This window comes from Musca autumnalis, unplaced genomic scaffold (assembly GCF_047663935.1).
Source record: "Musca autumnalis isolate F117 unplaced genomic scaffold, ASM4766393v1 scaffold_2, whole genome shotgun sequence".
Lineage (NCBI taxonomy): Eukaryota > Metazoa > Arthropoda > Insecta > Diptera > Muscidae > Musca > Musca autumnalis.
Window position 1 is genome coordinate 169,950,083 of NW_027411755.1, and position 21,197 is coordinate 169,971,279.

The window sequence follows — 21,197 nt, forward strand, 5'->3', positions numbered from 1 at the left end:
TGCTACCATGTTTTTCTTTATTTCAACTATAAAACATATATTTCGTTTCGGAATACAAAATTTAAATAAGTCTATAAAGGAATGAGTGAATGACTACATACCTTATATTGTGTTAACTGCTCGGTGCAATTGGTGCAGGCACTCTACTTCCTTTTTATAGTTCACTGCACTATCAATGGTTTGTTGAATGTGGTTGTTGCTGCTGTTATTTTTCTTTGTTTGATGTTTTAGAATTTAACGTTTGAGTTGTTTGTAGCTGCGCTTTCGTTTTTTTATTTTTTTGCTTTATTTGTTGGCAGTGCACAAAATAACAAGTTGACACAATTTAATCCATTTCTATGAGGCAAAACAACGAAAAAAAAAACGAAAAACTAGAAAATAACAACTCGTATGAATGTCCTCCGTATATTTCGTTTCAATGGGGGAATTGCATGTGATGTATGTGGCGGGCGGTGACGGCAGCGCGGGTCAAATAAAATGCAAATGCTGTTAAAATTTATGATGATATTTGTTTTTCAAAAGAATTTTTACTGCATTGCCGTGTATTTTGTTACCAAAAAATGTGTTCGATGTGTTAAAGGGGGGCGGGTGTTTCTGCTGTGTTGGCGGTTGAATTCACTTTTTTTCTAATTTATTGTTATGGCTAGAAATACTTTTAATTGAACAAGTTAGGTTGTTGTTTAAATTTTTTCTTTATTTATTTTTGGCTGATTTGTTTTTGTGATTCTTGTTTTCTTTTTAGTTCATTTCAATTAAATTTTGTTTGTACAGATGATATTGCTGTTATTGGGCAATGATAGCTGCAGTAGTAATAATTTCGTTATAATTTCCATGGATGTTTATGTCTGATGTTTACTACTGTAGTTTAATGTTTTTTTCTTTTTTTGCTGTTGTTGCAATTGCTAAAAAATATTAAATGAAATTTATATTGTTGTTAAATTGAATTTTTATGTGGTTAATTTATTGTTACTATTATTTTTTGTTGTAATTTTCACAAGTAATTTATTTTAACAGATGCACTGATGTTTTGTTATCGTTTAAAATTAATTTGAAAGTGTAGGAGGTTTTCCGTCATTTATAATCAGAATATTATATTTCTTGTAATTTTATTTTTTATATATATTTGTGTAGCAATCAGTATTGTGGTTTATATGGCGTTTGAAGTCATTTTATATCCCTACCGCTATGTAATATTATATTAATACATCCCAATAATGGTCGTCGTGCAACCTTTATTTTATTTAAATAGATGCGTATTTTTTGAGCTTGAGGTCATTATTCGTGGTTTTTATTTATTTAATAATAATGACCTCAAGCTCAAAAAATACTCATCTATTTAATTTTTTTCCTCTATAATTTTTTTATTTTATTTATTTAATGACGATTTGAGTGGTTATGGTTGTGTTCATCCATTCGTCCCTCCCTCCATTTATGCCACAAATTGCAATTTTAATCATATCGTCAAGATTCTGCTGATTTTGTTGATGGTCAAAAAATAATCAGGCTATTGATTTTGATAATGTTCAGGTAATAATCAGTGGTAGGTAGGAATGGGCAAACAACTTCTGTGGGAAAATGTTCATCGTTTTATTCTTATGCGCAAATCTCCACTTATTTTAGGGGGTATTCCACAAAAAGTATTACAAAAGTAGCAAATGAATTCAAGTAGGTTGGTGTAGGTGGTCAAACAAAGGAGATGCCGCTATAGTCGATAATTCATTCCATGTTTATACCCTCAGCCTTTAGGCTATAGAGGGTATATACACTTTGATTCGATGAAAATGTGCCTCGTCGAAAATATGGTTTTAAACCCCAAGTTTATTTGGACGAATTTCGTTTCAGACTATTTGGAGTCGATTTGGTCATGCTCGTCCATCCGTCTGCCTAGAGAGCACGACAACTCTCAAACGGATCAATGGATTTGATCCAAAATTTGGCGCTCGTAACATTTTGTGCAAACATAGATCAAATTCGAAGATGGGTCATATCTAGACAGCGGAATTTTATGCAACCCCTATTTTTGGTCCGATTCATGTCAAATTTAAGAATGGGCACATTTTTGGCTTCTGATTAAATTGCAATCGAAACATACGATATATGCAAAATTATGTAAAATGCATAAATTTTGCATATGCAAAAAATAATATGTGCATTGCAAAATTTACGCACTCAGTAATAGTTACAATTTGTTTGTGTGTAAAATTTTTCTGTTTAAAATTCTCTTCAGACAAGTCAAATTTTAGGTGGAACGTTTTTTACCCCCAAGGAAGACGTAATACCAAATTTCAGCCATTTCTGAATTTGAGGCCACAACCTTCAAAATACCGAAAATCGTGAGGTGCCGTTCTATCGCTACCGCTATATGAAGACGTGGACCTATAGCGAGAAATTTCTGGTTTAAAGTTTTATACCCACAACGAAGACTAAAAGCCAATACCAGAAATCTGGAGGTACCGTTCTATGGGGGCTATATGAAGACGTGGACCTACATATAGCGAGAAATTTCAGGTTGAAAATTGTATACCCCCAACGTAGACTAAAAGCCAAATTTCAGTTATTTCGGAGGGATATTGAGGCCACAACCTTCAAAATACCAGAAATGGGGAGGTACTGTTCTATGGCGGCTATATGAATACGCACACTATCGCGAGTTCATATTACCTGTGGCCAAAAATAGAAGGAGTTGTCGTAGGTGCATCAATTTTGGTACACGTACCTATTACTGACTTGCAATCTTCAGGACAAAAAATTGGGATGGTCGGTCCACGTTTTGATATAGCCCCCATAGAACCGTACCTCCCGATTTTCGGTATTTTGAACGTTTTAGATTCAATGACCAAACGAAAGTATTCCAATTTAGTGGTTAGTCAAACATTCCAACAGAGAATTGTGGGTGTAGGTCCACGTTTTGTTATAGCCCCCATACAACGGTACCTCCCGATTATCGGTATTTTGAAGATTATAGCCTTATTATTACACCGAAATTACTGAAATTTGGTATTTAGTCTTCGTTGGGGGCATAATACTTTCACCTTGAAATTTGTCTGCATATAGCCCCCATAGGTCGGTACCTCCCGATTTTAGGTATTTTGAAGATTTTAGCCTGATTATCACACCGAAATGGCTGAAATTTAGTATTAAGTCTTCGTTAGAGGTTCTAACAGAAATCTGTCGGTATAGGTCCTCGTCTTCCTATAGCCCCCACAGAACAGTGCCTCCTTATTTTCGGTATTTTGAGTATTGTGGCCTTAATATCCACCCGAAATGACTGAAATTTGGTGCGTAGTCTTTATATTGTTTGTGAGCATATTGAATATATCAAACTCTTGTCTTTATTTATGAGAAATTTCCTTTAAAAACATCTTTTGACCGATTAGTGGTCAAAAACGGTCAATTTTATGTAAAAAAATCGAATTTTGACTTTCGCTGTACACCATTTTTTTTTTTTTAATTTATATTTTTAATATTCTCTCGTTTTAAATCAAGATTATTAGATATTAAATGATGATGATCGGTTCATTCGTTTTCGCGCTATAGCCAACACCGCAAAAATACACATTTCCAACAATTATCGGATTCAAACCTTGACATGGACAAAACTACTTGACAAATCAATACCATAAACAAAATTCCTTCAAATTAAAATGTTTACTTTATATTCTCATCAATAAATTTGTATTCCGAAATACTTGACTTTGACCATTTTTGGCCACGGTCGTGACACGGTGAGACGTGGAACTATACCGAAAAATTTCAGGTGGAAAGTTTTATACCTCCAAGGAAGACTAAGTACCAAATTTCAGCCATTTCGTAAGGATATTGGGGTCACAACCTTCAAAATACCAGAAATCCGAAGGTACCGTTCTATGGGGGCTATATGAAGACGTGGAGCTATAGCGAAAAATTTGAGGTTGAAAGTTTTATACCTCCAAAGAAGACTAAAAGCCAAATTTCAGTCATTTCGATGGTATATTGAGGCCATAACCTTCAAAATACCGAAAATCGGGAGTACCGTTCTATGGGGGCTATATGAAGACATGAACCTATACCGACATATTTCAGGTGGAAAGTCATTTCGGTGTGATATTGAGGCCACAACTTTCAAAATACCGAAAATCGGGAGGTACCGTTGTATGGGGGCTATATGAACACGTGGACCTATATTTCAAACGCAAATTTTTATACCCCAACGAGGACTTAATACAGAATTTCAGCCATTTCAGTGTGATATTGAGGTCATAACCTTCAAAATATCGGAAATCGGGAGGTACCGTTCTATGGGGGCTATATAAAGACGTGGACCTATACCGAAAAATTTCAGACGGAAATTTTAATACCCCAACGAGGACTTAATACAAAAATTCAGCCATTTCAGTGTGATATCGAGGACATAATCTTCAAAATATCGGAAATCGGAAGGTACCGTTCTATACCGACAAAAGGTGGACATTTTTATACACCCAACGAGGACTTAATACAAAATTTCAGCCATTTAACCCACATTATCCAATTAAATAGTTGAAATTTGGTATTTAGTTTTCGTTGAGGAATTAAAATATTCCCGCAGAGGCTGATCGGTACAGGTCCACAGGTTGATATACCCTATATGCGGACAGATTTCAAGTGTATAGTTTCATACCCTCAACGAAGACTTAGTTCCAAATTTCAGCGATTTCGGTGGAATATTCGAGCCACAAATTCTTGCATATATTATTGCATATGCTCATTTTATGCAAATATGTCAAAATATGCACGATATGCAAAAATTTTGTGATAAAACGAGTTTCTGTCTGATCAGATTTTTTCTAGAATTCCTCTGTCTGTCATATCGGACCACTCATTCGGGTACCTCCCCCACAAAAGTTCACAAATTTTCGCAAACATTTTTCGCACCATAACTGTCGAAGGGACTAACCGTTTTGGTCCATAATTTGCACATCGTAATATTTCTACAATATATGGACTATATATCCACTCCCGTGGGAGAAGTGCAGTTTAAGACCTACTCTCGAATCGTTTTATACTTTTGTTCAGGGGCCCTTATTACGATGGTACAAGTTTTGGCAGGGGTAAGTCAGTCTTTTCTTCCTGCGAAAATGGTCCGAAAGCTATAAAAAAGCCCTGCGACCCCATGTGTAGTGGCTGGGGTGCACAACAACTTTCGAACTAGATACTGCTTTGATCAATACTTTGCATATCGAAATAGTTCTGCAAATCACAGATAAAGTTCGAAGATGGTGCTGAAAGATCTACTCCTTTACCACCACCTTCAAAACAAAAGTTTAAATTTTTCTAAAATTTACGGAACTAAAGATATTTGGATCTCGTAATATTTTGTCCAAACTTATTTAAATTCGATCTATAATAGGCTATATCAGTACATTCCATATGATACCTTCCCCACAAAACTTCAATATTTTTTCCTACAGTTTAAGGTCTGTTCGAGGATCCTTATTAAATTTTTAGCGTAGATATTCCATGTGGTCTTGTTTACAGCATATTATATTTTCGTGGGCAAGTCCATGCTTCCTGAAATAACTGTCCGAAAACTCTAAATTATAAGGTAAACAACTATCGATTCGAATTACTCCCAAAATAAAATCCAATTTAAAAATGGACTATTACGGTCCATTCCTTTAGGTACCTCTTTTGAGCTTTAGTCCGAATTTATATTTTTGTCGGCACCAATCCCCACAAAATTCAGAAAATCCAATAATTAAATAGTGTTTGGGGAAAAGGATTTTGGTTGTGTAGCCGCGATTCAATCTGTCCAAAGATTAAAGTTATAATTCAGGGTATGAGGGTATGTCTTTGTCGAGAAAGCTGAGTGATAGTTTTTGTATACTCCACCATACTATATAGGATATATTTAGTTTGACATTCCGTTGGTAACCCATTGATATATTCATCGAAGTGGTTATAAAACACATATACTCTTAATCAGCATAAAATACTAAGTCGAAATAAGGAAGTCCCTCTGTGCGCCCTTGTGTCTGTAGAAATCAAGATACGGCCCGCTATTTTAAGGCAGAGTTTTATAGTATGGTACATAATTTTATATTACTCGTAGTATAGTTGGTTCTGAAAATGTTGACATAGCCTCAATAGAACGGTACCTCCCGATTTACGGCGTTTACAAGGTTTTTGTCCTCATTACCACACTGAAATTTGATATCTAGTCCTCTTTTGGACTAAAAAAACTTTTCTCCAGAAATTCGTTAGTACAGGTCCACGTTTCGTTATAGCCCCATCGAATGGCAACCAACAATTTTAGTATTTCAAAGGCTTAAGCCCCATTATCTCCTAAAAATGACTGACATTTAGTATTTATTCTTCGTTTGGGGCTACAAGACTTTTCCCCAGAATATAGCTCCCATAGAAGGTACTACCCAACGTTCGGTATTTTAAAGGTTTTAGCCTCATTATCGCATAAAAATTGCTAAAGTTTGGCATAAAGTCTTCGTTGCGGCTACAGAAGTTTTCTCCAGAAATTTGTCGGTGCAGACCCACGTTTTGATAGCTCCCACAGAATGCTACCTACCTACTTTCGGTATCATAAAGGTTTTAGGTTCATTATCCCATTGAAAGAGCAGAAATTTGGCATTAAGTCTTGGTGGGGACTGCAAAGTTTTTCTATAGAAATTTGTCGGTGCAGGTCAACCTTTTGATGTAGCCCCCATAAAGCGGCAGTTCCCGATCCATCCAAATGAAATAGTTAAAACTTGGTATTTAGTTTTCGTTGAGGAATTAAAATATTACCGCAGAGGCAGACCGATACAGGTCCACAGGTTGACATACCCTCTATGGAACGGTACTTGACGAATTTCAATATTTTGAAGGTTTTAGCCACATTATTCAGCTAAAATAATTAACATTTTATAGTTAGTCTCTTTTGGAGCTTTAAAATATTTCTTCACAGAATTGTGGGCATTGGTCCACCTTTTGATGTATTTCCTACAGAACGGTACCCCCGGTTATCGGTATTTATTTTTTTTTAATTTTCAGCCACATTACCCAACAGAAATATCTGAAATCAATATAATTTATGGTAGAGAGTATAAAAACTTCGGCCTAGCCGAACTTAAAGCCGTTTTCACTTGTTTTAATTTTAATGACGAATATCTCAGCTTTAATTGGGGCATTTCAACAAAATTGACCAATAAATATTAAACTAGACTATCAGAGCTTTAAATTGGTTCCAATCGCCTTACCAAAAGTGGTCAAGTTTTAGAGAAAGAGAAAAAGACACTCAGTTTTCAATTTGCCCAATTTTATGTTCATGGCGGATATCTCTACCTCTGTTGGAAATATTCCAAGGGAAAAACATGGTAATGAAAGAAGATCGTCTGTGCATTAAATTAATAGCAAATGCGTTGATCTTAACGGTCACATATGTATAGAAGTTATTGCAGGAGGCGCCAAGCTATAACAGCTTCTTTTTGGTGTATCTTGAATGTCTAAACGAGCTGAGTCGATTTGGCTACGTAATCTCGCTACAGGTCGCAATTTTGATCAGATCGTCACCAAATTTTGGGTGTTGATGGGGGTACCAGAGGGGAAGAAGCCTATTGATGGTTTTGATTTTTATGATGGTTGGATATTATTTAGGGGTCGGAATGGGCAAAATACTTTTTTGAAGAGTCAACGTTTTTCCAAAGCGAATATCTCTGCATTTTCATTTTTACGGTTTTGATTAAAATGGGGACTTTCCAAAAACCAAGCCTGACTATAAAAGTAGACAATCCCATCTTTACAATAATGCAAGTATGTTTTGTAAATACTTCCCATTTTTTCAATTTCGGTTGTTAATGGGGGTCCCGGAGGGGAAGAAGACTACTGAGTTTGGTTATGGCCGTATAATATTCCGGGGTCGGAATAGGCAACAAAATTTATTTGGAGAAAAAGTCTACGTTTTATTCCAAAGCAAATACCTCCGCGTCTATAAGAGATACACCAAAAGCAAAACCTGAAAATGAAAGTAGAAATTCCCATCTTTACAATGGTCACCTCACATTTCTAACGATGTCAAGTGGGTTGTCGTATGTGGTCCAAAAACGAGTATATCGCAATAGTCGCTAATAAAACCCAACTTTTCATTTTTGCGATTTTAATTATAATGACGAATATCACAGCTTTGGTTGGGCACCTTCCAAAAGCAGAGGCTGACGATGAAAGTAGAAAATACCATCATTACAATGATGCAAAGTAGATTGGTCTAGGTGGCCAATAGCAAAAGTCGGTAATGCATTCCATTTTTCCATTTTTTGTAATCACGCTACAGTTCACAATTTTGATAGGATTCAAGTGTCGGAATGGGCAAAAAACTTATGTGAACAAAAATTCTAGGTTTTATTCTTATGCGAATATCTCCGCTTTTAGTAGTGGTATATTAAAAGGAAAGTCCGTGAGGAAAATGCCACATTTATTATGATGTAAAATAGGTTGGCGCACATCCCACTTTCCCGTTTTTTATTTGAATTGTACTGACGAGTATCTCAGATTTGGTTGGATGCGTTGCAACAATGAAGACATTCTGAGCTTTAAAATGTTCCCTTTACGTTGCCAAAAGTAGTGAAATAATGTTGAAAAAGACTCTGTAATATCCAAATTTTTTTATGGAATTTTATTTCCATCTCAGATATTTCTGATTCTGTTGGACATATTCCAAGGAGAGAGCTTGATAATGAAACTAAACCATCTGAGCTTTAAGTTAATACAAAATGTGTTTTTATTGTAAAATATCATAGTTATTGCAAAAGGCGCTTAGCTATCACAATTTTAATATTTTAAAGATTTTACTTTAATATTTGGTGCATTAAAGACATGTCAAATGCTAATCAAGAAGACCAGCAAAGATTTCAATCAGTACCAAGTAGATGTCGACAGTAGTCAAATATAAAATTACACTGTGCAACATTTTTAAGGTAATCTTGTGCAAACAATTTGAGCTGACTATAGCCTTTGCTCACTTGTTAATATTTCGAATTCAATATCTTCTCGGTGTACGGCGAACTGCACAACAGTGCCTCTCAGCGTTATTCGCCAACAGATTTTCCTTACAACCTGCCTCATTTTTTTCAAATATCACAATTATTGAAATATTCAATTTAATGGCTATTAATTGAATTTAGTGTATTGATAAGGCTAAAAATTCAATTTTCACGTTTTGTTTTCTTTGTTATTTTTACAAATTAGTCTTTCCATTGAAGCTAACCAAACAATATATCAATGTATGCGTGGTTTTTAGCTTTACCTACATTTAATTAATTACGAAAAGGTTTAAATTAGTTTTTTTTTTCAACAAAATCATATAACTTTTTTAATTTTTGTTTTTTGTTTTTTTTTTTTTTTTTTTTTTATACGATTGTTATTCCGTTTGTAAACACAGACGTTCATCCACATGCACACAACTTTAATTGTTGTGTTAACACAATTTAATTATAAATATACACATTTTCCAACCATTTACACCTGGGGAGAAAATTGCAGTATTTGTACTGTTATAGTATTGTTTGTGTTTTAGGATCGCTATTTTTCTAGTAAATGTTTGCTTTTATTTTTTTAATTCTTATTATCATTTAATACGGTTAATCAAAAAAAACTAAAATAGGGAGGAGTATAATAAATGTTTCCATTCGAATATCTAAAGTTAATTTAAATATTAAATAAATACACTGTACAAATTTTTAAGGTAAGCGTGTGCAAACACCTTCTGCTAAGAATTTTATGAATGTACAGACCCAAACGCGGAAAAAAACACTAATTTGGATTTTATGACTTCATGTAAACATGGCTAAATATTGACTTTTTAAAGCAAATTGCGGCTATAACCGTGAAACCAACTTTGCAGATAAATGGATGAAGGAAATATTTGGAGAAACAATCACCATATTTCCAAAACTGTAAAATTTGTCGTATTCTTTTCTTTGGGAAAAAATATTGCGGAAGTATTTTACACAACCCTTCAGAACATTCCATTATTGAACAAGTGAGCAAAGGATATAGTTGGGACGGGGTGAACTATGTGATACCCTACACCACTACCCCGGTACGTAAGCTTTTCACTCGTAAACATTTATTTTAGGAAGATGCTAAACTTTGAACCTATCTGGCTTTTATACTAAATAACTTAAGGCGAACTGAACCAAAATAATTAATATTTAATTTAAGTGGGATGTGCTCCCATTTGCCCATTCCGTACCTTGAATCCTATCAAAATTGTGACCTGGTGCGTGATTACAAAAAATGAAAAAATGGGATGCATTACCGACTTTTGCGATATTTCCGTTGTTTGACCACCTACCCAAACCTACTTTGCATCATTGTGAAGATGGGATATTCTACTTTCATAGTCAGGCTCTGCTTTTGGAAGGTCCCCAACTAGATCTTTGATAATCGTCATTATAATTAAAATTGCAAATATGAAAATTTGGGATTCATTATCGACCATTGCGATAAATTCGTTGTTGGACCACCTACGACAGCCTAATTTTCATCGTTAAAAAGTTGATCATTGTAAAGATGGGAATTTCTACTTTCATTGTCATGTTATGTTTTTAGTATATTCCTTATAGACGCCGAGATATTTGCTTTGGAATAAAACGTTGACTTGTTCTCCAAATAAGTTTTTTGCCCATTTCAACCCCTGAATACTATCCGGCCATCACCAAAATCGGTAATCTTCATTCCCTCCGGGATTCCCATTAACCACAGAAATTTTGTGACAATGCGATCAAAATTGCGATCTGTAGAAATAGCAAAGCGCTATTGATTGTCATTGGAAATAATGTCTTAAAAGTTCCCATCGATCCCATGTGTGCAAAAAAATGTCACAAGTCAAATTTTTGGTTTTTTTCTGGCAAACCTCATCAAAAATAGAATTAAGAAAACGGTATAGACCTTAAAATATTCAACAAGAAAGATTTTTTCTAAAATTTGACAATTATTGGGATATCGCGATTCTAAAAGTCACAATATACATCTTATGGCTTATGGCTCCCAATGTAAAATAAAGTGTAGTAAAACTGTGTGATTTTTTTTAATTCTTGCTCAGAAGCAGGCATTTTTAAGCTAACAGCGAGAATATGTTATTTTCTTGAAGAGAGACAAGGATAGCTGTCCTAAAATTAAAATTTTGTTCTTTGTCCATAAATTGGAACTAAAATATATAGAGTCGAATCTCGATTATCCGTAAACCTCCATTGTCCGGGAAAGGAAAACACAGAATATTTTGATCATTGTTCACCTATTAACTGCGAAAATATTTATGATCCGGGATTATAATTCATTTCACCAAATTTTAATGGACAAAGACACTGACAAATTAATTATTTTATAATAGTTTCAATCTTTTAAACTCCACATTAAATTTATAATTTCTCTTATTTCTAAATATTTACAATGACTCATATATTTGTTTAGATTTAAAATATATGAGAAACAGTGTTACCCCATTATCCGAGAAGATCGGCTACCCGTAATGCCTCCGATCCCTACCATTACGGATAATCGAGTTTCGACTGTATAAAAACTAGAAAACACCTGAAATCGGACTATTTGAAAAGAAGTGGCCAAGTCCACAATTTTGTTTAGATAAGTTGTTAGACCATTAGGAACCCTAAGTACAAAATAATAGTTAATTTAGTCTGAAAATTTGGCTATAAATATTAATCTACCTAATATTGGATGGTATATTTATGTATATTGGGGTTATTGCAAAGCGTGGACCTATGTGCACAATTTTTAGGGGAGAAGTTGCTTGATCACGTCGAACCTTATGGGTCAAATTATCGTTAATTTGGTCTGAACTTTAGCTTATAACGTCCAAACACCTTAAATCGGATTGTACCGTTATATGAGGCTGTTCCAAATAAAGCTATTCCACAATTTTGGGTAGTTAAATTTTTTGACACTAGTAATCATAAATGTCATATTACAGCGAATTCGCCTTCAATCTTCAATTTTGACCTGCAAACAAAGAACTCATATTTTCAAATAATTACAACAGACGGACGAACAGAAATGCATCATAGATGGACTCATATGTTAACCCTGATCAAGAATACATATACTTTATAGTTTCAACATTTTAAATTTGGGCTATCTTAGCACGTTTTGCAATAACTCTGATACTTCATAATAAACAGCAATAAATATTAATTTAAAGCTCAAACAGCTTACATTAATTATATGTTTCTTCCATTGGAATACGTCCAACAGAAGCAAATATATCAGCCATGGAAATAAAATTCCACAAATTGGAAATTGAGATAGATAAGCGTATATTTCTATAACTCTAGTATTTGTCAATTTTTGGTAACGCAATCAGCATCAATTTAAAGCTCAGGAGTTTTTCTCTAATACTGGTGACTTTTGCTGAAATTTGCCCAACAAAATGGAAAATGGGATAGACATCTCCGTTTAAGGACATTTACACAAAAATAAATAAACTAAAGTAAAGTAAACAAGTAAGAGAGGGCTAAAGTCGGACATGCCGACCTTTGGCACTAGCTTCATATTGGACAGACGGATTGTTTTGGCAACAAATACATACCTATTTCATCAAAATATTAAATACCAAAGATATTTAGAAGTAGCATTCGTTGATTTTTACCGAATCGACCAATAAAAAAGGGTCAATATTTCGAAGTATTACATAAATACATATGTTCCCAAAGCATCCCTGAAGGGAAAATGGAGACTTCTCTCATATCAATGAGTACACGTTGATTCATATTGGGTAAATGATATGGGACCTACTTTTTATCGCCGAGTCCGACCGCGTACAATGTTGGCGCTTGGACAAAAATTAGACGGCGGTGACCTAGGTTGATGAATTTTTGCACAAGTACTTATGAGGGCACAGGAATGAAAAATATCAACTTTAGTCCCTGTTCAAAATACTTTGAACAGATTTTCAAATTTTCCATTGATTTGATAATGGAAGTGTTTTAAGATAAGAGTTGAAGATCCCCCATGCAGTGGTAGCTGGTATCGATAGTGGTATGAGTGTGAGCTATGCACTTAAGATTTAAAGGCACATGCATTGTGGGAAAACTCTTCAACTATGAAATGTTTGTATTTTTAGAACATAGAGTTTAGTGATAAGAATTGTATTGTAAGTGTAGCCTAAGAAATAGTTTGTATTGATACAGCTAAGCAAAATATTGTTGAAATATATCAGTGACTTACAACCACTCATTGTGCTAAGACGTTCTGCGCCTTAATTTTTTACAGACGAGCTGCGGCTGTCTGTTGGATGCTGCGGCATCAAATTTATATTTAGTCATTTTGGTCCTTCGAAAAATTGAGTTTTCCCCCACCCGTGGTAAGAGACTCAATGGAACTAGCGAAGGGATTTTTAAGCAGTTGACCTAAAAATCAAAACTGAAAAAAAAAATACTCTAGCAATTGGCTCAGGAATTGCTAGGAGTGATTTTTAATTAACCGATTTATTGTTCGGTAAAGCGTTTGTCGTGGCTTGGACAACGACATAAAGTAAAAAATATTAAAATGGTATCAAAACTGGATTTTAGTATTGAAGGTTTTGAAAGGAAGCTCCAGGAGATGGAGTTTAAAAAACAATGTTGGCGATTTGCTCGAAAAGTCGAGGAGCTCGTCGCAACTTGTGAATATTTATCGGAAAGAGTGTCCTGTCGGAAGGTAGCCAAACTTAAGGAATGGAGGGACATTCTAGAGTGTTATTTGGAGAACCTACATCAGTTCGAGACCAAGATTGGTGCTGAGGATTTTAAGCCTAAAATGGAAAAGGCAAAGGAAAAATGCGAACCACTTATAGGAAAAATTTATAAGATCATAGTGCGTTCGATAAAATGGGACTTTCCATATTTCAACACTGTGTCTAAAACATGGGTATTTGCTGAACCAGTAAAAGAAAAAAGGTCGAATCTGAAAAAGTTTTTTCGGAAAGCTGACAATTTGTTAGACCAGTGCGACTATGTTTCAAATAAATTGAACAACATGGACGCAGCTGTAGCCGGAGGCTGGATGACAACAGTGAGGAAGATGTATGACAAGCTTACACAGTGGCTCCCAGAAAAAGCTGATATCCACGAGGCGGAAGATTTGGCTTTCAAAATGAACCGTGTTGGGGCGGTGTATAAGAAAACACTGATGAGCGTATTCGATATGCTTACATCGTCCTCTATATTTTTGTTGGCCCCGGCAAGCTCTCACTGCGGAGAGAATTCCTCGATGGGCAGTTCGCTGGAAAATGACGACATAGGCAAAGCAAACTATATCATCGAAAGAGAAAAACAGCTTTCTGGAGAAGACGATGGTTTAGCTGAGCAAAACAAAGAAGAAGCTACGCCACTGTCAAATATAGAAGAAAATTGTGGTTACTCCAGAAATAGTGAAGTTGAAGAAGAAACTGAGGTAGAACGTCAGAGCTTGGCTGACTTACAACTGTCTGAGGTAAAGCAAGATGACTTTAACTTAAACAAGCAATACAGTCCACTGAAAGAGAGAGAATATATATGCAACAAAGAGGTACAGCACAAAATACAGTACGAAAGATTCAAGAAAAAGGCAGTGGAGAAATCCGAATATAATAAGATGTCCAAAAGAAATCCAGGACGAACTCCGGCAAAAAGAAGCAGGAAGGGTAAAATAAAGTCTTTTGCATTTTATAAATTCTCTAATTTTAGAAGACATTGGGAGCGTCCTTATACGTGTTCGAATTCGAAGATGAGAACTTATGGCTCAGTAAACAAGGAGTCACCTGGCAATTGGAGCATTTTTGGTAGTGGCATGACCGCCGGTGATGCAGACGCTACAAACGAGTTGAGAACTGATGTATCTGAACAGATTCAAGTGTTTAAAGATCCTGACAAGCAACATTCAATAACCGAAAAGAAAGTGAAACATCGATGGAAGAGAGGCCCGATGGTTGAATGGCTCCAAAAAGTGCTGGGTGCCATCACATAGAGGTTGCTGCAAAGATGTCACATTTATTCTTTACTCATATTTTAAATTTTAGAATATTTTGTATTTGTATGTATTTCACTACTGGTTAATTTTAGTTTATTATTAACATAATATAGCCCTCACATTGCTTAGATTTGTCTAAGAATGTAAGAGTGTTTTAGAATGCTTCGTAAGGAATAGATCTTTTTTTAAGGTTAAATAAAAATTGTATTTGTCATCCCTTGGCGAGTGGTCAGCATGTTCAAAATACTTTGAACAGAATTTTGTTGTTGCCATCTCTTTGCGAGTGGGCAGCATGTTCAAAATACTTTGAACAGATTTTCAAATTTTCCATTGATTTGATAATGGAAGTGTTTTAAGATAAGAGTTGAAGATCCCCCATGCAGTGGTAGCTGGTATCGATAGTGGTATGAGTGTGAGCTATGCCCTTAAGATTTAAAGGCACATGCATTGTGGGAAAACTCTTCAACTATGAAATGTTTGTATTTTTAGAACATAGAGTTTAGTGATAAGAATTGTATTGTAAGTGTAGCCTAAGAAATAGTTTGTATTGATACAGCTAAGCAAAATATTGTTGAAATATATCAGTGACTTACAACCACTCATTGTGCTAAGACGTTCTGCGCCTTAATTTTTTACAGACGAGCTGCGGCTGTCTGTTGGATGCTGCGGCATCAAATTTATATTTATTCAGTCCCGATATATATCTTTTCCCGATTTTGCTACAATTCGTTCAGTTTTGATCGAGTAGTCTTCACTCATTAGTTTTGTTTTCTTTAACCCGCTAAATATTTTCTGATCATCATCTTAATATGTGTTTTTTTCTTAGGCCCATGAATAGCTATACCGATTTTCACAAAAATCGGTTTAGATTTGGATATAGCCCCAATATATCTTTCCCCGATTTTGCTATAACGCGGTCAAGTTTAATCGAATAGCCTTCACACATTAGTTTTGTTTTTTTTTAACCCACTAAATATTTTCTAATCATCATGTTATTTTCTTCAAATTTCTGATCGTACCATTATTGCGACCTACAGAGCAGCTACAAAATCGGGTAAAAATTTTGTTTTGGTCCATTTCACCATCTAAATATTTCACTATCATTACCAATAACTATAGGTGTCTATTCTGGTCTGAAACCGGCCTTCATCATTTTAAACATTTAAAGATGCAAATCGCTTCTAAGCATTTCAAATTTTTCGAAACTCAACTTATTTTTGCAATTAAGTTAAAATCTTAAGTTGAAACAGTCCTTACAAACATCACTAATTTTGAAGAGAAAAAATTATTTTAAAATGAGAAAAAAGGTTATATTACAACCGAATTTATTAAACAATGTACCATTATTCATGCCTTAACTTAAGTTGAATGATTTAGTAAATTTCCTAAGCTTAATTTTCCTACTTATAACAATTCTCCTAAGTTTCAAGGGTTACCAAAAATTTTAGTTATAATATTGGTCAAAATGAAAATATTTAATAAAGATGTATGGATTTCCTTAAAGTTTTAGTTACTTTTCAAGCATATGCAAGAATCGCCTCTAGTACCAAATTAAACCAAGGGCCTGTTGATGTCACAACTGTTTAGACTTTTTGCGGACATTTGCCGTTTTAGCAGTTATGACCAAAAGTTTAACTCAGTTTTTAAGTGTAGAATTTATATTTTTTGGAATATTTTTAAATAATTTTATTATCATTTCAATATAATGTCTTCGATATACTGTTTTTTGTGCTATTAGTGATATATATTATCAGGGTAACTTGGAGCCACATTAAAAATTCGTGAAAGAAAAAGAACAAGTTTTGGGGGTATTTACTTTAATCAATAATTTTTTTTCTGAGACACCCTAATGTTGGATCACGCCAAAACTTGGAGATTTCCCGTGCACTGAGAATAAAAAATACATTATTTACCTGTAGAAAAAAGTGATTAAATCTTATAAAGTACCGAAAAATGGATGGTAAACCTATATGAAGGCTGTGGTCAAAAGTGGATCGTCATCTAATTTCTTTACAAGGTGGTGTTCTAAACTCTGGGTTCATTATTAAATCCTATTCGGTTTGAATATTTAATTAACATCTTCGAAATAAATCGAGATATAACAACCAAATCATGGACCAGTACTGACAAGTGTTCGCGGAGAGATTTACTATGCAATAAGAACTTCTAGTACGGGATTACAGCAAATTCGTTTGAACAATGTGCTGGCTGCAGTAAAATACTTCGATTCAGAATAGTTCGTTTGATGGGGACCACGCGAAAACTTCGACCTATGACTATAATATAGGAGTCTACCAAAGTCCCAAGCATCCAACAATTACTACGTTAGTAAAGCTACGTTTCACGGGTGGTTAGGTCGATCTTCAGGCATATTGGGATGTTGTTTTTGTGGCAGACGAACGCAAAGCTTGGTAACTAGTATATATACGAAATTCATTAGATAAAAGTATATGCGAAATTATGTCAGTTAATTGAAACTCCAAACTTTTCCTATAGTCCTGCTTGGTAATCCCATTTTTCAATGTTCACAAATACTATGGTAAGTTTTATTCCTACGTCATTAGTATTGCTCTCCTATATCAGAAGATTTTGTCCATCAATTATTGTCTACTAATATTTTGACAAGTTGATGGTGGCACAGAACGCTAAGATGCCGGCAACCTTGACGCTCAGTTGTCGGAGACCCAGGTTCTGATCCCAGCCTGGCCCTTGCTGAAATTATTTTTTATTTTTGCCTTATTAAGGCGAAGGTCATTTATAGTGATATTTAATTAATTCTCTTTCGAGTTGAGCTGTTTAGACCTAAGAGATACATTGAAAAATTAGACTGTTTTTAAGCCACGAGTTCCGATTGATAATAATTTCTGTTCGATGTATCATCTAGAAGTATTTTTGTCACACTTTCCCATGTAAGTGCTACCACTGTGCACTGTGGTGTAGGATATAAAAATATCTCTGTCCTTTCAAGAATTTTGGCCAGAAAGAAAAGCGATTCTGAACCACCGTGTGACGTCTCCGTTACATGACCACCACTTCTTTGCATCATTGCAAAGGCGAGATTTTCTGCATTTGAAGTGGAGACTCGAATTAGCATAAGATTAAAACGTTGACTATTTTTCCACAACATTGCAGAAGTAAAAAAAGCAGAAAAAGCGGTTATATCGATAAATGTATATCGCATATGTCAAGTGAAGCCTTCTAAACCGAACTGTACTGATTGCTATATAGAAATCTCAAATTTCTATTTGAGTTTATCCATATTATGTTGCCGTTAATGAATTTTATATTCAAAAATAATTTCAAGTTGTTTTCAAAATGATACATAAGCATATGGCCATAGATATAAGTTGTTTATTTTGTTTTTAATACTATTAAATTTGACTTAATACAAACCCAAATCAGGATTGTCACCCCTTATTTAAGCTCCTCTTGTGTATTGTATAATAATATGATGATGATAATTTATCCGTTATATATTATTCCAAATTGTTCTGCATTTATCCGTGCTTTAAAAATTTAAAATTTGTATATTGGTTTTGTTTTTTGTTCCTTCAATATTGTTTTCTTTTTATCCTAAAAAAATACATTTAACACCGTTGTTTTAATGTTGTATAGAATTTATATATTTGTATGATATTTAATATAACATTTATGTTGCTTTTAAGGTTATTTGTTATCGTCGGTTCAATTATTTTCTTCAATTATTTTCTTTATTTCTTTAAATTGTAATCAAATAAAAAATATCACTTTCATTTTTCAATTTCTTTTTTATCTACTTTTTTTCGATTCCGTGCCCTTGAGAAAGTTTTCCACTTTCGATTTATTTTACTTTCTTTTTTTTGTTTCTTCTTTTCCATCAATTATGTCAAACACAACATATTTTATTTCACGCTACATTTTTTTCTGCGAAAAACACGAATTTCGTTTAAAATATCATCAACATCACCATTGGCGTTATGTGGTTGTTTGCGGGTGATGGTGATATGGTCTGGAGTTGATGTACCATATCCACAAAATATTGGGTAAAATAAAATGCACGTACACTATTGTAGGAAGGGGATGGGGCACAGACGCAAAAATGTGGCAATTTAAGATTTCATGCACACCGTCATGCTCTTATATGCATTTTGTTGTTTTTGTTTTTTTTTTTCGTTTCATTCACAACTTAATAAATGTAACCCGGTATTGGTTTCAACATTCTTTCATTGACTTGCAACAATCACTGACAATATGACAGACTAGCTGTCAATCAATATCAATTATAATTTGTTTCACATTATTTTGTTGAACGGATTTGACATGAAGTAAAATGAATGCACTTAACCCCCCTATGGGAAAACAATTTTAACATTTGTACGTTTTTCAAATTTGAAAAGTAAACAGCACTTAAAATTGTTTTTCTTTTATTCCAGGATGTTGATGTTGTTGTTGTGTTTTTCTAGTTTAATACCCTTCAAACAAAACCACACACTAATCCTTTGCAAGTGGCACGAGCCAAACAAAGAGGAACATAATAACATAACTAACAAACCATTCTACTCTTCACAAAGATTGTCCATGGCATGTGGATGATGATGGTGGGGGAGATGAGAAGATGTATGGATGATGGTGGCAATACGGCGCCGGGGTGACAATCCTGACCTTAGTAGGGCATTTGAATTTGCTAAGAATTAAGACATAAAGTGTTGGTCTGTTTTTCAGGTTCAGTTTGGGCAATGGTTGTTGGTTGCCTCAATCCCATTAATATTTTTAATTTTGTTATTATTAGTATTACCACAATAATTTTATTTAGGTTGGGTTAATTTGTTATCCTTTGTTTACTTTTTTTCTGAGAGGAATTCACTTCAATTATTTTCGGTTTTTATTTCACTTAATTTCGTTTAATTTTTTTTTTTCTTTTATCTCTGCAAACACATTTTTATTAAATTAAATTTTTTCTTTCCAATCCCGTTCCGTTTAAAATTCACAAAAATTTTTTATTAGATTTGTTTTTTAAATATTTTTTCTTCTTTGCTATTTCACTTTTGCAGCACACGACACAACATCGTTGTGTGTTGTGTATGAAAGGCGCTAATAGACTAGATTTCAAATCATGCCGCACATTCAGTGATTTTTTTTACTGCTGCTGCTTCTGTTGGTGTTTCTCCGAAGAAATTCCTTATGCTACTCCAATTACAAAATATTTCTCAAATAATTTACTCTCCAGCACTCTCTTGATGTGTTTTCTCCAATAAGAAAAATAACAAAACACATGAAATAGGAACAACAAACCAACCAAACCAAACTAAGTGTACTAAACACATGATATTCCGAAATGTGAACAAAACCCAAAACTCAGGAATTCCGTAATGAGAAAATGAGAGCAGCATAAGAAATTTTCCTGGAGAGCGAAAATACAGGATAACTGTTATACAACAACAAAATTTTCCGGGCTATGCCAAACCTTTATATTACATCAAACAAACAAGCAAACTGTTATACTCCTTTGTTGTACAACATTAGTGTTTGGTATTCTCTTTTACACTATATCTCTCATTACAATATTAACAGCAAACTACGGGGAACGTCCCTGCCATATAACTAGTAACATCTACCCAAAATATACGCTCATCACAACCTATCCCTATAATCCATTCAACGGTTCGTTCGTCCATTCACATATTTAGTTTTTGTCTGTTTCTCACTTGTTTTGCAAAACATAAGCTCTTACACTCTCATTACAATAAAATAATTATTTTATTCTCTCTATATTCCTAAAACTTCTCTCACTCTCTTGTCTATTTTATATATCTCACTAAATTCCTCTTTTCGCACAATTTTCAAGGTTGTTGTGTCCTGTGACATACTCTGTGTTTGTATGTAGCATGTGTTTCCTTTTCTGTGTGTTTATCCTTTAACACACCCTATTGATTTGGGTGTTATACAGCCGTTGAACTTTTCACTGTGACTTGCATGAGAAAAAACTCACCACAAGTCACATGGCATAAACATATTCAGCAACATATTATTTCGGTATAAGAGTTAAAGCTCTAGTTGGTCTCTAGTGCTCACCTCACTTTTATGCAGAGAAACATATAGAGAGAGAGAGAGAGTGAGAGAGGTAATAAAAAAAATTAATGTTGACCCCATCAACATTTCAGTTTACAGGACTAATTCATTTGAGTTGTGGTAGTTGATGTGTCCACATCTATATTCAGGACTTTGTTTATAATTTACGTTACTAGAAAATCAACTGAAAAGTTTAC

General features: G+C 34.2%; 1 long non-coding RNA gene across 1 annotated transcript; it reads right to left on the reverse strand.

Annotated features, from left to right (window-relative positions):
• Positions 1-208: 208 nt before the first annotated feature.
• LOC141393174 (uncharacterized) lies at positions 209-20,033 on the reverse strand. The gene is made up of 2 exons (XR_012410020.1): positions 19,727-20,033; positions 209-902 (listed from the first exon to the last, which is right to left on the reverse strand). It is a non-coding gene; the product is annotated as an uncharacterized lncRNA (long non-coding RNA).
• Between the last annotated feature and the right edge of the window lie 1,164 nt (positions 20,034-21,197).